The sequence below is a fragment of the Sceloporus undulatus genome, chromosome 2 (genome assembly GCF_019175285.1).
Source record: "Sceloporus undulatus isolate JIND9_A2432 ecotype Alabama chromosome 2, SceUnd_v1.1, whole genome shotgun sequence".
Taxonomy (NCBI): domain Eukaryota; kingdom Metazoa; phylum Chordata; class Lepidosauria; order Squamata; family Phrynosomatidae; genus Sceloporus; species Sceloporus undulatus.
Window position 1 is genome coordinate 178,498,937 of NC_056523.1, and position 19,929 is coordinate 178,518,865.

Here is a 19,929-nt window from a genome sequence, read left to right on the forward strand (position 1 = left end):
GTTACCATAGGGAATAAAACAGAATTAAAATTGGAATTGAAATGGGAGGCAAAAGTAACATAAAATATCCGTCGACATACATCAAATCTGTTCATCCCCCTTACAATTAACACCAATCATTCCAACATATCTAGATCTCAACAGTGATGCTTTATGAAGGAACCGAGCTGTAGCAATAGAGATTTTTGAATCTTGTCCACTCATAAAGTATGATGTTCTGATGTGGGTATCCCAGTATATTGTTCGTTTAATATAGGGATGAAGATATTGATCCCTTTCTGCTTGGTACAAATTACAACTAAACAAAATGTGTGCTAGATCCTCAATTTCATGATCCCCACAAATACAAATTCGTTCGTTATAAGGGATACCCTGGAATCTTCCATGTCTTACCATGGGAAAAAGACAATCAAGATGAATCTCTTTCCACCTTAAAATTCCAGCAACCCCCTGTCAATTTAACTAATTATTTAGTAGCTGCCCACTGCCTCTGCCCTGCTTTTATTAATGGTTTTAACAATTCTTAATAGTTTAATTGCCTTTTATTGTGGGTGGGAAAGTTGGGAGAGTTTGGGGATACAATGAATAATGGGACATTTATTGTATGCTCATTGTATTTTATGGATGTTTTATTGTTAGTTGCTTCGATCTTTTTGGAGAAGCGGGATACAAGTAAATTATTATTATTATTAGAACAGAATTATAACAATGCCACAGCCTATTTCTAGTAAAAAACACATGTTTGGGGATCAGTGGTGTGTTGTCAAGCTCCTTGAGGGTGTCACCCCTGCAGCACCCCTCACTTTGGGCCCAAGCTCCTGCCCTTCCGCCTGTGGCCACTAGGGGCAGGGCAGAGCCAGTCTGGACCATTTAGCAGCAGCAGTAGCAGCAGGCTGTCTCTCTGGGCGCCTCCCTCCTTCCTCCATAGGGATGCCTTGAGCTGGTGGCTGCAGGAGCATCCTTGGCTCTGTCCAAGAAGGGGAAGCAAGGAGGGGGAAGAAGTCCCCCTGAAGGGAGATCGGAGGGTCCCCCCCACCTCAAAATGTGACCCAGAGGAGCCCCTGGTGTGGGGAGATGCTGCAGCCTTGAATGGGGAGCCTCTCTCCTCCTCCCCAGCCCCAGCAAGGTATGCCAGGCTGAAAGCTCCCTCGCATCCCCTCCATTGCCCACCTCCAACCTTTCTTCCCCTGCAAGGCCAGGCAATGGCTGTATGGGTGGGGAAGGAAGAAAGGGGTCTTCCTTTTGTCTATAGGGCCCTTTGAGGAGGGGGAAGGGAGAGGGAGCTGCTGCAGCTGATGATGCAAAAATGACAGGTTGAAAAGAAAGGGGGGAGGAAAACCCAGAGGGGGGAAAGATGGAGACCAGTGCAGTCCCTCTTTTTGCAAATGCGGAGAGGGAAGGAGGAGGACTGGGGGAGGCAGGGAGGAAGCGGGGGGGGGGGGGGGGGGCTCTGTTAGGATTTGGACTAAGATGGAGGAGGAGAAAGGCCTTGGTCCAAACCCAGCCTTTCCAAATGGAAGCATCCTCCCCCCTCTTTTTTTAGCATTGGCTTGCGTGCCTTCAAGTCGTTTCTCCTTAGGGCAACCCTAGATAAGGTTTACTGGCAAGATTTTTTAAAGGGTGGGGAAGGAAGGGGGTGCCTTGGCCCTCCTCTGAGGCTGAGAGAGTGCGGAGTGCCCAGGTCATCAGTGGGGTTCATGCTTCCAGGAATAAAAAAAATGTGTTAGCCTTCTCTACTCTGAGGACAGGGGAGCAAAGGGTTCATGCCTTCTCTTCCCCCTCCTCTTCCTCTTTTTCCTGCCTTCCCTTCTCTTGCCAGGGCTCAGTGGTTCAAGGGGCTCTCCCAGGAGCCAAGCTTTTCTTCAAGAGAAATAGCTGCATCTTCCTCCTCCTCCTCCTACCCGCCCCCCCCCAACAATAGTAGTAATTGTTATTTTTCCATCATGTCTGAGACTGAACCCAGATTTCCAAGTGAATGAAATCAGCAGCCCAGGGTTACCAGTAGGTGCTGGAGGGCCCAAGGTGCAGCAGCCATGTCCTCACCTAAACCATTCCTGCCAGCCCTCGGTCTAATCTCCTCTGTATAAATAATGCAGTTTGACACCACTTTAACTGTCATGTCTCCATCCTATGGGATTTGCCACTTGTCATGGCACTAAAGGCTAAATGTCTGACAAACTTGCCAGCCCCATCATTCCATTGGATGGAGCCATGGCAGTCAAAGCAGTGTCAAACTGCATGATTTCTGTAGTACAGCTTAGACCCTGGTCTGGAGTCAGTTTCCATATCAGGAACATAACAGCAGTGCGAGGCGGAAAACCTGCTGCGGGAAATGTGGGCAGCCATTGCCTTCCATGTTCATCCCTGCAATGGAGGCTGCTTTTAACACTCCTTTAACAGCCATGGCTTCATGCTATGGTATTCTGGGATTTGTGGTTTTGTGAAATATTTAGACTTCTCTTTTCAGAGAGCTCTGGTGCCACAACAATTGACAAATCCCAGGATTCTGTAGGATGGAGCCGTGGCAGTTGAAGTGGTGTCAAACTGGATTATGCTCTTTTCAGTTTAGGGGCATGACAAATGGAGAGTGTGTAAAGGCTTGGCCTGAATGGTACAGAGATGGAATCTCGAGTGATGTTCCATCAGCGCTAGGAAATTTTGGAAGGATTTTACAGCTGCTTATATATATGTTTAAGACGGTTTACATAAGACTCAAATTACATTACTGCCTGAAATAAGAAATGGCTGAGATTTCAGTGCTAGGTTTGCTTCTGTTGCATTTTATTGTACTTGTGGGTATATGTGGGGTTGTGGGGTTTGTGTTTTGTTTTCTTAACAATCTGATGCCTCCTCATGAGATAAGCGAGTCTGACTTGAAACTACTGCACAGTGGGTTCATGCTACACAATGGTAGTCCTTTGATGAATCCATTGTTCAGAGAATAGGATCCGGAGCAATGGATTCAAACTACAGGAAACGTGATTCTATGGTCGAGAACACACTGCAGAAATAATCCAGTTTGAGACCGCTTCAACTGCCTTGGCTCAATAGTATGGAATCCCGGAAACAGTAGTTTTGTGAGCCATTTTGCCTTCTCTGTCAGAGAGCTCTGGTACCACAATAAGTTACAATTCCCAGGATTCCCTAGCACTGAGCCAGGACAGTTAAAGGAGTCTGAAACTGGATCACTTCTGCAGCGTGGTTTGGATCCCTGGTTCTATGCCACTTTAATGGCCCTGGTTCCATCCTATGGAAGCTTAGTGTTTGTAGTTTAGAGAGAATTTACTATTAGAGAGCTCCAGTGCTTCATGAAACTATACATTCCAGGATTATGTTGGATACAGTCATGCAAGGGTGTCATTGTGGGGTGGGACTGCACCAAGTGACACCTTAAGGGGGGATGAAAATACTGTTCCCCAAACACCTACCTTGCTTTAAAATGGGGTGTCTGAAGCGATGGTGAAAGTGGGGCAAGGCTCAGTGGAAGGAGAAAGGAGACACTCCAGGTTTGCTTTTAAAATAAATTTTAAAATTTAAAACAATGAAAAAAAATTAAATTTTCTTTTTTAAAAAAATATTTTTAATTTTTCTCAATAAACATCACATCTTACCCAATTTTCACTTTAACCGCACGAAACTATTTGTTTATTTCATTTTTATGCCACTTTTCTCCCATTATATTATAATTTAAATGATTCATTTTAAAATTGCTAGTTGTTTATATCATGACTGTTCCCGTTACATTCAGTGATATATGAGAATCATGATTTACGAGTAATATTAGCCTAAAAAACTTTACTAAGGATCCTTAGTGTCATATGGGAGGAGGTCAGAAGGGAGGGTGACACCATGAGTTACTGCCCCAGGTGATGCCAACCCTAGTGATGCCGCTGATGGCAGTTAAAGTGGTATCAAAATGCTACAGTTGTGTAGTGTGAAAGAGCCTCTAGTCTTGGCCTGATGTGTGTGAAATCGCTGTCTGGCCTAACATGATTCAGTGCATGCTTGATAAGAAAGAGGTCCTATTGAGGTGAGTCCTATAAACCTTCCTTCAAAATAGAAAGGATTCTATTTTATTTATTGAGGTCCAAAACACACTGCAGAAATTATCTAGTTTGAGACTGCTTTAACTGCCCTGGCTCAATGCTAGGGAATCCTGAGAATTGCATTTATTGTGGCACCAGAGCTTTCTGACAGAGAAGGAAAATGCCTCACAAAACTGCAGTTTCCAGAATTCCCTAGCATTGAGCTAGGGCAGTTAAAGCGGTCTCATACTGGATTTTTTCTGCAGTGTGTTTTGGACCTCAGTCTATTCTTCTATCCCAGTCAGCGTAGGAGAAAAGGGTGGGATTTGATGGCAAGGATCTTTTCCACCTTGTCAGTTCTTGTTTATGGGTGAAGCAGGTTTAATTCCAGTGTCAGGTACGTTATCCCTTGTCTTTGTCGTTTGGAGAGGCTTCATGGCTTGCCAGGTCTATTTTGTTTCTGTATTTCTTTGCAACTTTAAAAAGACAGACAGAGAGAGAGAGACCTAGGGAGATTACCGCACCACACTCTTGTAGTGCTGCTATGCCACTTTGACTGCTTTGGTTGCCTCCTGTTGCATTTTGGGATTTGCAGTTTAGGGAAAGGCATTTAGAATTCTCAGCCAGAGAGCTCTTATGCCTCACTGAACTACAAACACTAGAATGCAACAGGAGGCAGCCAGAGCAGTCAAAGACGAATAGCAGCACTATAAGAGTGTAGTGCGGTAATGGTCTCGGATGGCATTCACCCACCCAGAGCTTGGCATGAAAGATACACACTCAGAATGAGAGAACTCTTACTGCAGGGATGTGTTTTCAGTCCCTGAACAGAGGTCACAGTCCTTTCACAGAAGAGGTTTTTATGTTGGCAGGATAACAAAGTGTGTGTAAGGGGTGGGTGGATTTATTGCCCCACTTTATACTCTGATAATCTATTTTACTGATTATACTGTATCTATTGCCCTGTTTCCCTTCCTGTTTCCTTAGAAGCTGGGTGTTCAGGGCCACGAAGTGCATGTGTTTGTATTGTCAGATGTGTAGTATTTGGGAAAACACAAAGCTTATGTCGCCTATGAGTCCTCAAAAATGTGTGCTGTGTGTGTGCAGTTGCTTCAAACATGTACTGTTCCCTGGGAGGCAGGGCATACCATGCAGCTGCCATCTCTGCAGACGTCAACGGGAGAGCCAGATGTTCCCACTGATGTTCCTCTGTCTATCCACCCACTCACGTTATTGCAGCCTTTGGCTTCTTCATGCAATGAGTCCTCAGTTTTTTAGCCAAAATGTTTAATCAATGCTTGGATGGTTAAAGTACAATCTGTATCTCAGAGTGTAATTTACTTAACAAAGGGCTCTGTAGGCACAGTCTGCTTGGACTGCAAAATGAAAAAGGACCAACGTTGGGCACACAGCTTTGAATTATAGGAACAGGCCTGTCTCTGTGCCACTGGGAATACTTGTTTGGGAGCTTGCTTCTGTGCACTTTATGCTTATAAGTGAACTGTGTGTGAGATTTTATATACTGTACAGTATATACACACACACACACACACACATTTGTTGTTATTGCTGTTGTGTGCCTTCAGACCATTTCTGTTTATGGTGACCCTAAGACAAACCTGTCATGGGGGGTTTTCATTGCAAGTTGTGTTCAGAGGAGGTTTGCATTGCCTTCCCCTGAGGCTGAGAGGATGTGACTTGCCAAGGTCACCCAGTGGGTTTCTATGGGTGAGCGGGGAATCAAACCCTGGTCTCCAGAGTTGTAGTCCAACACTCAAACCACAACACCATGCTCTCTTTCTCTCTCTCACACACATATTTGTTGTGTGCCTTCAAGTCATTTCCAACTTATGTCGACCCAGAGGCAGCCCTATCACAGAGTTTACTTGGCAATATTTATTCAGATTGCCATTGCCATCTTCTGTGGCTGAGAGAGTATGACTTGCTCAAGGTCACCCATTTGGTTTCAGTGGGCCAGCTGCGATTCGAACCCTAGTCTCCAGAGTCACATTCCAATGCTCAAGCCTCTACACTATGCTGGCTCTCTCATATATAGAGGGGGCGGAGGGGGGGGTGGCTAAGAGAGATAAACCTTTATTAGGAGCAAATGTATCTTCATCCTGAGGTGGTGGTACAGTGGTTAATGGTGATACTGCAGCCATACACAGCCACAGGGTTGTGAGTTCAATCCCAGGCAGGGCACCAAGGTCCACTTAGCCTTCCATCCTTTTGTAGGTGGGTAAAATGTGTACCCAGCTTGTTGAGGGCAATTGACTTACACTTTGTAAACTGCTTAGGGAGTATTAGTTCACTAATAAGCGGTATAGAAATGTACTTGCTATTACTATTGAGGTGCACATTCATTTAGTTAATTTAACCTCTGAAATGTTACAAATTTATTTGTTAGTTCTATTTAAATCTCACATTTCCATCAGCAAGAGCAAGGAGGCATAAATGGGTCTTTTCCGCTACACTTTACCTCCCCAGCATCCCTGTCAGGTCAGTGAGATTGTGAATGACTGGCTTAAGATCAACCAGTGGTTTTCGTGGCTGAGGGAGGACTTGAACTCCTTACGACCCAGATCCCAATCCAGTACTCAAATCGCTAAACCACGCTGATTCAATTTACACTTAAATAGAACTTTAAAACTACAGAGGAAGTGTACGACTGGTATAATAAAAGCAGCTTTATGGTGTTGTTTTTTTTACTAATTTTAGAAAAAGGCACACTGCATATTTGATGTTTAACTTTGCTCATTACACATCTTGGGAATACACAGTGGTAGTTGTTGGTCAAGCAGTGTGAGCAGTGTGTCTGGAACATTGTTGTGTACTATAAGTTGTTTTGGGAGCTGTGCAAATGAAAAGTTATTTAGAAACATTTGTAATACAACAACAAAATATAGCTATTCACTATTCGTATTCCATAGTGAAAACTGGAGCCAGTTGCAGCACTTGCGCCTGATGTAGTTACAATTCCTAACCTAATCTAAGTATGTACAACAGGTTGTTCCCACTACCAAGCCAGTATAACAATGATGTATATGGCCCATTGTGCTAAACGTATAACGTTTGATTGCAAGATGTGATTTCCAACCCATGACTTTTAATCTAGATAAAAAATCAATGTTTCATTAAAATTAATCAGTTTTAAGAGATCAATACAATGCAGTATCTTGCATGTTTACTCAGAAATAAGTGTCATTGGGTCCAATGCAATTTACTCCTGAGTTGCAGTACTCTATATACTTAAACATCCAGGGGTAGCTGTCTTGGCCATTTAGCAAATTCAAACAAAAATCCACCAAGCAGTGATACCTTTATGGAGCCCACCAAAATGCACAATATACATGTTGCAAGCTTTTGAAGCTCCACTGGCTTCTTCATCAAAGTGGTAAAAAACATACAGGAGGAAAAAATTGAAGATGTTAGTCATAGGCCTGCATTCTGCAGTTTCTGTTCTTAGTTCAGATGGTATGGGGGGGAGGATCTCTTGAAGGCTGGTACCGGCCAGATTTTCAAAGTCCAGGAAATTTAACATCCATTTGCATCTCAACAAAGACTCTTCCCTTGAAATCCAATGTGTCTCCATCCTTGCAAGGCCACAGGCCTCTTTGCAGTGGATTTCTCAAGAAGTCTCCATGTTTTTCCATCAGGAATATTTTAGGTCTTTTCTTTATACTTACATTCAGGTAAACATGCCTCTCCATGCAGGTGAAATTTTATGTGAGCCGTCAAAAAGATAAACTTTCTAAGTTTGGGTGGTTCTTGCTTTTTTAAAATCCCACTTTAAATTTTGAGACTACTTCACTTTTAATTCCCATGCCTAATAGCCAGAAAAATCTGAGCCAGATGTTTCATGTTCCTAACAAGCGAATACATGCAAATGACCACAATATCTAATAATGCACACAGTTTTGTTTTGTCAAGACTTTGGAGTAGAGCATAAAGTCAGATGCTGGATGGCTCATATCCAGTGCTCATAGTCCTGTGATGGTCAAGGGGTCACGGACATGCACCTAAATCTAATTATAAGTCCCAGCCAGAGCAGGGACCATTCACCAATGAATCCATTGCTGAATGGTACATCAACATTTATGTAAATCCTGTTGCTTCATTAGATCTACTCTGAATTAAAAAGTGGAAATTGACCAGAGTTAGGGGTTGTGCAGCTCTCCAGATGTTGATGGATGCAACTCCCAGTAGCTTAAGCCAGCACAGACAGTGGTGGAAGTTCTAAGGTCAACAATATCTGGAAGAGACCACACAGTTCCCACTTTTGATTCTGTACTGCTTGGCCTAAATATCTTAAAGATACCAGATCCCATCTGATCTTGGAAACAAAGCAGGGTCAGACTTGGTGAGTATTTGGATGGGAGGCTGCCAATAAATATCAGGTGCTGTAGGCTATATTTCAAAGTAAGGAACTAGCAAAACCACCTCTGAGGATTCCTAGATGAACCATAGTGCCCTTTGAACCAGTGGTCCTCAACCTTTGGTCCTCCAGAGGTTTAGGATTTCAGAAGGTTAGGACTGAATCCCTGACCATTGGCTGTGTAGGCTGGGGGATTCTAAGGCTGTGTCTAGACTGCAGAATTAATGTAGTTTGATACTGCTTTTAACTGCCATGGCTCAATGTTATAGAAATCTGAGATTTTTAATTTTGTTAGAAGTTTATTCTTCTCTGCCAGAGAGCTCTGGTGTCATAACAAACTACAAATCCCAAAATTCCATGCCATGGAGCCATGGCAGTTAAAGCAGTGTCAAACTGCATTAATTCTGCTGTGTGGCAGCAGCCTAGAAAGTCCCATACCAAAGGCTGAGAACCACAGTCTGGAGAAGGGCTGATGGCTGCCAAATAGCCTCAGGACTGTACTTTGCCCATCTCAGCCTACATTAACAGGGAGCACTTCCCAGGTTTCTGGATGAGAATCTTTTCTATTCCCATCTGGAAACGCTGGCAACTGAGGGCAGGAGCTGAGATGCTTGCTAGGTAAGCTCTCAGATTCCTTCTGGGAGGGCTGATTCATCATCTGTCAAACTCAAAATGAACACGTCAGCTTCAACTTTCCAGTAATACTGATGCAAGAGTTACTAAGAGCAGCAGTTACAAATACAGCCGAAGAACAATTAATAACCAATCCTTTTTTAAATCCACTTTTCATCCTTGTGTTTACACGCCAATATAAAAATCTGTCCATGGAGGATGGGGAGGGGGTGAATATAAATTTAGGAGTGAAGTGAAATTATAATTTATATAGCACAGTCAATATATATCGGCCTTCCAGAGTGACAGTAGCACCGTCCCAAAATAAACCCAGCACTTGGGCCAAAGGAATTTGGGGAATTAACAAGGATGAAATGTGAGCAAAGTGCATTGAGAGTTATTCAAACACCTGTGCACAATGCTATTGATTTTACCATCAGCATGTCACAGGTAATGATGAATAAAGGAGGGGCAGACATTTCTAGGACTGGCATTTTAAGATATGCCTGGGGGAGGGGGACTCACTTTAATTTTCTCATTCTTGTTGATAGAAGCAAGGTGAATGAAACATCAGCTGGATATTTTTGGAGCATTGTTACTGAGGCTGCTGCCACAATGCAAAATTAATGCAGTTCGACACTGTTTTAAGTGCCAGGGATCCATGCTATGGAATCCTAGGATTTGTAGTTTGTGATACCAGAGCTCTCTGACAGAGAAGGTTAAATCACAAAACTACAAACCCCAGAATTTCCTAGCATGGAGCCATGACAGTTAAGGCAGTGTCAAACTGCATTAATTATGTAGTGTACATTACATGCAGCCTAAGAGATCCACAAATAGGCTGCATCCACACTGCAGAAATAATCCAGTCTGATACTGCTTTAACTACCATGACTCAATGCTGGAAATTGTAGTTAACTGTGGAACCAAAGCTCTCTGACAGAGAAGGCTAAATGTCTCACAGAACTACCATTCACAGAATTCCATAGCATAGAGCCATTAAAATGGTGTCAAGCTGAATTATTTCTGCAGTGCGGATGTAGCCGTAGGCACTGCCAGTTGAAACTCCTTAATTCTAGAAAGCAACTGGAGGATAACACTAGTGCACTTTGCCACTGTTTTTCAAATACAAGCTTTGGATTATTGATTTTTTAAAAAGCTACCACCAGTATATGGAGACAAAGTGCCTGTGTCAAAATGGCATGAAGCTGAAACGTCTGCTGGAATGCAGCATCAGTGTCATGAGATGGAAAAGAGGCATTGCTGTAAACAGAGGTCACTTGCAAACTAGCCCTTTTCTTAGAAAATCCTTCAGACTGAATTCATTTTCTCTCTCTCTCTCTTAAAAAAAAAGATATGCTTGTTAGCTAAGTGTTTTATGTGCTATCTTCCATATTTTTTCAGACTTTGGTTATGGCCGTTTTTCTTGTACCAGTGTGCACAAGGATAATACTATTCAGGCTGGTAAGGTTTCCTGGGTATTTCATTTCTTCCTGTTTGCAGGTCCACATCTACAGACTTAATACTCCTAGCTGGGAGTGGTGTAGTAATATGTGGCTCATAAAAACCTATTAATTGACCTTCCAAACCATGCTTTCTAAACTGGCTCTATAACAGTTTTGATCCTACGAGGGCAAAGGGTTTTTTAAATGGCTGTTTTCTGCTCATTATCATTCTTTCTTCCCACCCCATCCTTTTAGCAGCAAAAACAAAGCTTTCTTGTTGTTGTGTGCCTCCAAGTCATGTTTAACTTATGGCAACCCTAAGGCTATCATGGGGTTTTCTTGGCAGGTTTCTTCAGAGGAGGTTTGTCATTGTCCTCCTCTGAGGCTGAGAGCATGTGCCCGAGGTCACCCAGTGGGTTGCATGGCTGACCTGGGAATTGAACCCTGGCCTCCAGAGGCATAGTCCAACAAACCACTATGGCAGCACTATTTTGTATTCAATTAGAGAGAGTGAATTCTTGATTATCTTCAGCCACGGGGTTAGGTTCCATCCATTTTCACCACTTTCCCTTATTCCATACCATTCAGTGTGTGGCCATGATGGCAAAAGGTAATATAGTAATGAGGAAACCCACACAAGATCTAAGAGGGGGTGCAGAAGTTTGCTTTTGCCTGAGCCCCTGGGAAGGGCAAGACTCTCCCTTCTCTTCTCCTCCCTTCCCTGCCAGGTTCATTGAGTGCAAATAACTTTTTGCACTTTAAGCTCAGTTTGCAGCAATTGCAGTAAACTGAATAAAAGGGGGGAAGAGGGAGGAGGAGGAGAAACTGGGACATTTTTACAAGCGGCTGAAAAGGTGGGATGATAGGATCAATCAGGGCTGTCTCTGCTAAATTAGAAAAGCTGGAGGGTGTGCTATTGGATGTCCAGATGAGCTGCACCGGCTCTTAACTCCCCTTTGCCTCTGTGTATGTGTAGTAACTACAGAACATACGCCAAAGCTTACACTGGGATTGAGAACCATTGCCAGCTAGGGGCTGCACTCCCTTGTTGCTAACTATGTGGGCACCTATTGACTGCAGTGGATGAGGGCAGAGCAAAACATCAGCATCCCTTCCTCTCTCACACTTCTTGTTCCCAGTAGTTCCTGTTGTCTGCTAGAGCAGAGCCGGGGAATGGATCTGGACTTTTTCTTGATAGTATTGGACTGCAACTTCCATTAGACCTAACCAGCATGGCTCATGGGGAAAGGTGATGGGAGTTGTAGTTTGACAATGTCTGGAGGGTCACCCATTCCCCATCCTTGTGTGAGAGCTTTATTTACATGGCTGCAGACCCATTCTCTCTTCCCGCACTTCATCCCAGGTCAGATTATGGTCTTGTAGATGGCACAACTTCATCAGCAAGCCAGATTTTTATCCTTCCTTTGCCTGAATGTGGCTTTTTGTAACATCTTGACTGATGAAGAGATCTGCAGTGACTGAGAGCATGCACATTTGGGGTGTGTGAGTGAAATCTCTTACTTGCAATCAAAGTATTGTTTTGCTATCAGTTTTAGATTATTTTTTTACAGCTGTTACCAACACACTTAATTTGGTCTTTTGACCAAAATAGTGAATCTGCTCTCTAAGTCATCCTGGTTCTAAAAATCTCTTGCTTTGTTTACCAGCCAAGTTTCCTCTAATGATTTGAGTAAACTCCAAAACACACTGCAGAAAGAATTCATTTAAATGCTTTAACTGTCCTGGCTGAATGCTATTAAATTATTGGAACTGTAGTTTTGTGAGGCATTGAGCCTTCTTTGTCGGATAGCTCTGGTGCCACAACAAACTACAATTCCCAGGATTCCCTAGTACTGAGCCAGGGCAGTTAAAGCAGTCTCAAACTGGGTTATTTCTGCAGTGTATTTTGGACTTAAATTAGAGGTCCACGAGCATAAATTACAATTTTTCTGCTTTTGCTGATTTTTGGCCTTTGACAGAACTTTGGAATTGTCTCTCAAAAAGTGATTACTTGTGGTTAGTTACAGAGATACAGGAATAGTTACTGGTGTAGTTGTAAAATTGTTATTTTAAAAAATCCACCTCTATTCCTTTTTCTCAAACGTAATTAAATATACTTACTCAGAGGTATAGATGGGATGGGATGGGAAGGATGAAAACATTGCTTTCCCATATAAGAATTCTGCCTCTCAAATTAAATTTTCCATCATGTCCCAAATTTGTTGTGTTGCAGAGAAAGAAACATTGAATTTTTTTCACACCCAGAACTCTTCTGCTTGCGGTGTTTTGCATTTCCTTGATCATTTCCCCTGTTCCTTGTCTTTGGATGCCTAAACTGTATTTCTAAGTGCCTAGCATTGGAGCAAAGCAAAAGAGCAAAAAATAGGTACAGCAAGCCCTTGGTATCTGCTGGGGTTTGGTTCCAATACCTCGTGGATACCAAAATCCATGGTTGCTCAAATCTCATTAAATGCAGTGGCATAGTAAAAGGGTGTTCCTTATATAAAATGGCAAAGTCAAGGTTTTATTTATTTTTTTTAACATTTTAAAACTGTGGATGGTTGAATCTGTGGATAAAGAATCAATGGATATGGAGGGTTGACTGTAATACATATGGGCCAGAAACATGGTCCACTACGCTAGCATGAAGGCTGTCCAGTGCAACAATCCTAGCATAGGCAATGGCAACAGGTTCAAAAAGGCTGCGGATGCCAAGTCATGAAGGAAGTAAAACACAGGAGAAACAGTTTGCACAGAGTTGTCAGATTTTGTCTGCCTTCCCTTACCATGTCTGCAGAACTGTGGGAAGTGTGCAGCAACTGCTAGCAGAGGACACTTGCAGGATTCTGACCTTCATCTGGAGGGGTCTGGAAAGGGGACAACTGTACAACATTTTTTTCTGTTGCACTTCATATCTGTCTCTGCTAATCATTTTGCTATCTCTGGAGAGGTCCACCAGTTCAGCTTTCTCAAGACATGGGGATTTATTCAAAGGTGATGCTCCTGGCTGCATCAAATCATTGATTTTCTGAGATAAGGTTAATTGTAACTGATTTTTTGCATGCTTCTCCTGTTTTTATGTGTATTCTGTTATGTTCTGATTATACCAGTGGGGTGGATATTGCTGTGTGAAACGTGGACCATTATTCTTCCTTCCTCCTCTTTTTTCCTCTAATGCAATGGTTCTGAAACTTTGGTTCTCCAGGTGTTTTGGACTTCAATTCCTAGAAGCCCTAGCCACTTTAGCCAACATACAGGAATTCTGGGAACTGAAGTCCAGAACATCTGGAAGACCAAAGTTTGGGAACCACTGTGTTTTGCAGTTTCCCAAGAAAGGCTTTTACTGGCTTTTGAAATAAAATAAAATAAAATATTGACCTTATAACAAAGATGGGGACTGGCATCTCTCTCTTGTTTGGTTGGTGCTCTCAGCTTCCCAGATATGGTAACAGCCACTTTACCTCCCCTTCTTTTAATACACACATGAGGCTTGCTGCTCCTACCTCACGCTTTTGTTGCCACGTGCCTCCAAGTCATTTTTGACTTAAGGTGATCCTAAGGTGAACCTATCATAGGGTTTTCTTGGCAGGTTTCTTCAGAGGAGGTTTGTCATTGCCTTCCTCTGAGGCTGAGAGAGTGTGACTTGCCCAAGGTGACCGGCGCTTGTTTACCCTTCTTCTAACATGGCTCAAAAATAATAAATTGCACAACAGCTCTGCTTCCACAGTGCTTCCCCGGGGAACATTGATTTCTCTCTCTCATCCCAGCTTTAAAAACAAAAACCAGATTTTCTTTGTTAAAGGAAACTATGGGACAAAACCAACTTATTTTTCCGTCTATGAATAAGTGAATAATTAAATTACAACATCATGTGAAGGCTTTCAGAAAACCAGTCAACTCTGCAAAACAATAGCAGTTCATGTTGAATTAGCCTTAATTCTTGTCTGGCTTTGCTCCTGGGGTCCTTTCCAGCGATTTCTCTGGTCACATTTTCTGCATGAAATATCTACTTCCTTGACACACCCTGCAAGGAAGATGAACTACATAAGCTGGTTAGAGCAGTGCTTCCCAAATTTTGGTCCTCCAGTTGTTTTAGACTCCAGATTTCAGAATTCCTGACTGTTGGCCAAGCTGGCTGTCTCTTCTGGGAGTTGAAATCCAAAACACCTGGAGGACCAAAGTTTGGGAATCACTGGCCTAGAGAGATGGTGCTTCTGGTGGGACAGAAAGAGCAGCTGTTGCTTTTCAATTTTCTGGAGGCATATTCTTCAGCTCTACAAAGGGCAAATTGAACATAAGTAAATCATAGAGATTAATCACAAAAACCTTGAGCCTTGGGCAAGGAGCCACACTCTCTCATCCCACTGAAATGGTTGAGCAATAAAAAGTATAAATACTGGAACTCAAATGGTGGCGGGGCTAATAATGACAGAGAGGGACTGATCATTACAAGCAGATATATAATCAATATATTGGTTGTTATTATATAAGCACCAGTCCACATAAAAGGGAAGGAGAAGCAAGGCTGGCTCTACTGTTAGGCAAATTAAGGAGTCAAGACTATAATGATAGGTAACTACTTTGGGAGTGTATGCCTGAGATTGTTGAGGTGTGTGTTGAGGTAATAAATAACTGCCAGAGTCTTGGAGGTACATTAACAAAAAATAGCTTTACTCAGCAGAATCATAAAATACCTGAAGCAAAAACATAGTAGAATGGCTCAGTACAAAAGAGCAAACATAAACATAGCATAGCTTCCAGTATATTAGCATACTAACTCAGTATGGACAGCATTACCAATCTCAGCAGCATGTATCATCATGGAGAGCACTATAGATCCCTGTATGCTTTAGCAGCATGGAGAGCACACAATACCAATATGCTGCCAAACTCCCAGCAGACTTCCAAAGCAGTTATGGTCTGCAGACTGGCTATCATAGCCAGTTGGCCAAATTGGTTAATTGCTCTTAACTACTAATTGCAGGCTTACCTTAGCCTGGTTACACCTGCTGCCATTAGCTACACCTTCATCCAGTCACAACTTACTATGCTGGCCTGCATATCCTGACAAAGATGTAACAAGCCCACTAGCTTTTTTTAGCAGTAACTTCCTGAGCTCTGATTGTGGGAGTCAATGGGCAAAGGGAGCTCTACAAATCTCCTTTAACACTACCTTTAGGAGTACAGGCTTTATTTCTTAATTACATTTAGAGAGCACCTAACATGCAAATGCCCCTCTGGTGAGAGGAATAACAACAACAACAATAATAATAATAATAATAATAATTTGTGCCTTCATTGCTGATATATGGCATTTCACAGTGCTTGTTTCTGTGGTGAGGACTAAACTGTTTTGTGTGTGCTAATGGGGATTGAACGTGTGCATGAGTGTGTGTTTGTGTGTGTGCACACCTTCAAGTCACCTGTTGGCTTATGGCCACCCTATGAATTTCACAGGGTTTTCTTAAGCAAGGAGTCCTCGGAGGTGGTTTTGCCAGTTCCTTCTTCTGAAACATAACCAGAAGCATCTGGTATTCCTTAGTGGTCTCCCATCCAAGTACTAACCAGAGCTGACCCTGCTTAGCTTCCAATATCAGACAAGTTCTAGTACCTTTAGGGTAATTATATGTAATTATTTATTTCGAGTATTTATACCCCACTCCTCAGCCACAAAGGCTCTCAGGCAGATTTTTAATCTGATACTTAATTATTAATTTGAGAGTTCCCTGCCCTCTGGCTTGCAATCTAAATAAGTGAGTGGACAAAAAGTTTAGGGGGGATAAAAATGGTAAGTACACAGCAATTTTATTAAAACAATATGTTGCAATAGAATGCTAAAAAGATGATGAAAAAATTACAAAGCTATCCTAAGCACAAAAAGGCTTGTTCTGGCATGTGAGCCACGCCCTCACAGACACAAGGCAAATATTGCCAATCAGTTCTAGGCTTGGGAACTGCAAATCTCATTAAAAGGTCAAGCACACAAAGGCCATTATCAGATGAGTCTGGAACTGGGGCTCTTCTGCACTGGTTCATTATTTAGCACAATACCAATCATACCAGCATTCGAAGGCCCAATCCGAATCACGTGAATGCGCGAGATGCCGAACTGAAGGCGTATGGCTCCCTTTTTGGAGCGTGTTGGCCAGTCGCGCTGAAAGGGGATGGCAATATCCTGGATTGGGGCTCTGTTCGATCTCAGTGCGAAGGGGTCTGGTGTGACTACCCAGTCCTGAATTCCATCGCAAGACCCCCAGATTCCAATTTTAACTTCCGGTGGGTTCTTTCCTCTTGCGGTTCAGGAACGGGGGGGGGTGGTTCCAGCGGGCCGGCCTCCTCTCTCCTCTCGCTCCACTAAGCTCCTCCCCGCAGGAACGAAGAGGCGCGGGGCCGCTGGAATCGTGGTTCCAGCAGCCTCCTCCTCCTCCTCCCGGCTTGGGAGCCAGCCTAGCTGCTCTCAAGCCGGAGGAGAGGAGGAGGCCGTTGGAACGGCGGCGATGCGCTGCGATTCTAGCGGCCCCCCGCCTGTTCCTGCTGGGATGCAGCCTATGCTGGCCTCCAAGCCGGAGGAGGAGGAGGAAAAAAGCATCCCCATTTACTTAGATGGCCATCCAGCCTCTTTGACAGCCGCTGGAACTGCCTCCCCCCCCCCCCCGAATACATATTCACACACTCACACACACACACGTAAACCGGGCATTGCTAATTTGTTGCAAGGGAAGGTCATGGTAACGTTAAAACCAAGCAGGAATGTAGAAGAGGAAACAGAGAGGAATGTAGAGAGGGCACGTTGTATCGCGATTGTTAATGTGCATGAGCTGGCTCTCCAGCTGTTTACGGGCTGTCATGACGTGACCTCCCCTTCACCCCGGAAGCGTTAAGGTCGCAACCCATGCAGGGAACCACTGAGCAGTGCGAGGCGGCCGATACGAATCGGCCAATCCTCATGTGGAGCACCGGTGTGGACAAAACATTCTGCACTGAATGCACTTCGCGCGAATGCGATGGCCAATTGAATCATGCCAATGCGGAGGGACTCCCAGGTATGATGGTATTGTGCGAAATAACATGAATTCGAACCGCCCAGTGCTGAAGACCCCAGTTCCAACCATCTGTAAGGGCCAAAGTATGGGCATACTGTGCATCTCTTTATGTCATATCTGCCATTTAGGGCGTGGCCACAGGCCAGAATAAGCCTTTTTGTGCTTAGGATAGCTTTGTAATTTTTTCATCACTTTTAGCATTCATGCAACATATTGTTTTAAATAAAATGGCTGTGTACTTACCATTGTTATCCCCCTATACTTTTTGTCCACTCACTTGCGTGTTTCAGTTTCGGGTATCACCTCCCAGTTTTTCCTTGCAATCTAAATAAGACACGACACACAAGGAAAAGAGAATGACAATGGAAGAAGGAATGAAGTCCAGGAGAAACTGCCTCTTTTGCTCTCTCTCTCTGAGGGTTGGGCAGTGCCAGTTGATTTATTTTTGCATGCCATTTAAATTTTCATGTGCACCAGCAACATTTAAGGCTGATGAAGGTAGGCCAAGTCACCTGTATTCCCAAGGCAGGAGAGGAGCATAAGGATTCAATTGACAAGCTGCTGAAGTATGTAGTAGGTAAGTAATAGTTCTTATTGTCTTTTGTTGTGGAGTTGCGTCTGTGATTTCAGGGAATGTACTGTTTACTATGAATTCGTTTATATGAGAATGGGCTTTTATTTAATGGGGAGTTTTATTTATTTTTTGGAAAAAATCTAATGGGTTAATTTCTAAGTGAACAAGTATGGTCTACTGGAGATAACATTTTAGTTGGTCCTCTAAGAAACAGTTGTTTGTTAAATTAAAAAAGTGAGAGGAGGATTTGGAAACTCTCAACGTCAACTTGATCGCTGTTAACAGAAGTGTTGTTTCTAAAATGGGAGATATATGTGTTTGTTTTCTTAGATGCTAGCAAAGAGAAACTTGTCTGGAAACAAGCTGGGTGCAAAGAAATAACGTAGACAACCCTTGGGAAGCCATTTTTTAGAATTGTGGTTTCCATCGGCCACACTTATTTTATTAAATAAAATAATAAATACTACTGCTGAGGTACCTAAGTCAGAAACAACTTGAAGGCATCAGTAACAACAACAGCAAATAGTTGTTAACCAATAAGAGTTGTATAAATTAACATTCACACATGTAGTAGATGGGGAGGCAAGAGACTGATCCACACATGAGAATAATAATTCTACAGGTGAGCTAACTCACTGGACCTTAGGTAAGAAATACTCCTGACCATTGATAGTTTTGGCATTGCCACTGATGAAAAGTTAGTTTTTAAGATTAATTGCTATTAGTTTTTGATGTGTTTTGTATGTATTTAATTTGATGTATTTATTTAGCGGACTGAACCCGCCTCGATCCATCTGGGAGAGTGGGAAAATATAAATAAACAATAAAATAATAAATAATAATATAATAATAATAATATTTCTTACTCACCTCTCCCTATGAATCAGGAGGAACAACAACCTGTACGATGAGGGAGGGTTCCTTTTCAGGCAATAGGAAATAGATTGAGCCTCTTGAATTCTGGGGGGAGCGGTAGTACAGTCAGTCCTCTTTATCCATGGATTGAAGCATCCACGAGTGAAAATATTCCAAAAAAGTATAAATTCCAAAAGCAAACCGGGATTTGCCATTTTAATAAGGGACACCATTTGCAATGCCAGTTATTTATATGGGACTTGAGCATCCACGGATTTGTTATCCACAGGAATCTTGGAACAAACCCCAGCGTATAACAAGTCCCCACAGTACTGTTGTTCACACCCATCAAGTTGACTTTGACTTAGGGTGACCCAGGACGTAGCCAGGATTTTGGAAGGGGGGGGGTCAAGACTAAGTGCTACCATTGGAGAGGCTAAGAGCCCCTCCCAGACCACAAAAAGAGGGTCGAGCTTTTACCCTCGACACCTCGATGGCGCCACTTTAACTTCCGTTATGGCTTCTGCTATGGAATCTTGGGATCTGTAGTTTTGAGGACCTGTTGAGTCATCTGTCAGGTGCCACAACAAACTACAAATCCCAGCATTTCAAACATGGAGCCAAGGGCAGTTAAAGTGGCATCAAACTGGATTATTTTTTCAGTGCAGATGCAAACTGAGTCCTTCCTCTGAAGTGTTTACATCAGATAAATTCAGCTCGATAAAGCAAAGTGCAGCTGCTTGAGCAAGGAGCGGCAGCCACTCTGTTCATGCTCAGAGACAGTCTGCTCATGCTTTGAGACACTGTATCCAACTTCTGAGCTGAGCTAAGACCCAGGCTGCATCACACAAAATTTCTTCCCACTTCCAAGAGGGATTTTTAATTTTAAGACATGCACACACACCCCACACAACACACACACACACACACACTCTTTTAATTCCAAGACCTACCTACCTACCTAACTACTCTATATCTATCTATCTACTATCAATCATAA

At 43.0% G+C, this 19,929-nt stretch overlaps 1 protein-coding gene across 2 annotated transcripts in view; it reads left to right on the plus strand.

Moving 5' to 3' along the window:
• The first annotated feature begins 882 nt into the window (after positions 1-882).
• Positions 883-19,929, plus strand: part of B4GALNT1 (beta-1,4-N-acetyl-galactosaminyltransferase 1) — a 70,109-nt gene continuing 51,062 nt past the window's right edge. For both annotated transcript variants that reach the window (XM_042449034.1, XM_042449035.1), the window contains exon 1: positions 883-1,126. The gene's annotated coding sequence lies outside the window, so the exon portion shown is untranslated. The remainder of the gene's footprint in view (positions 1,127-19,929) is intronic.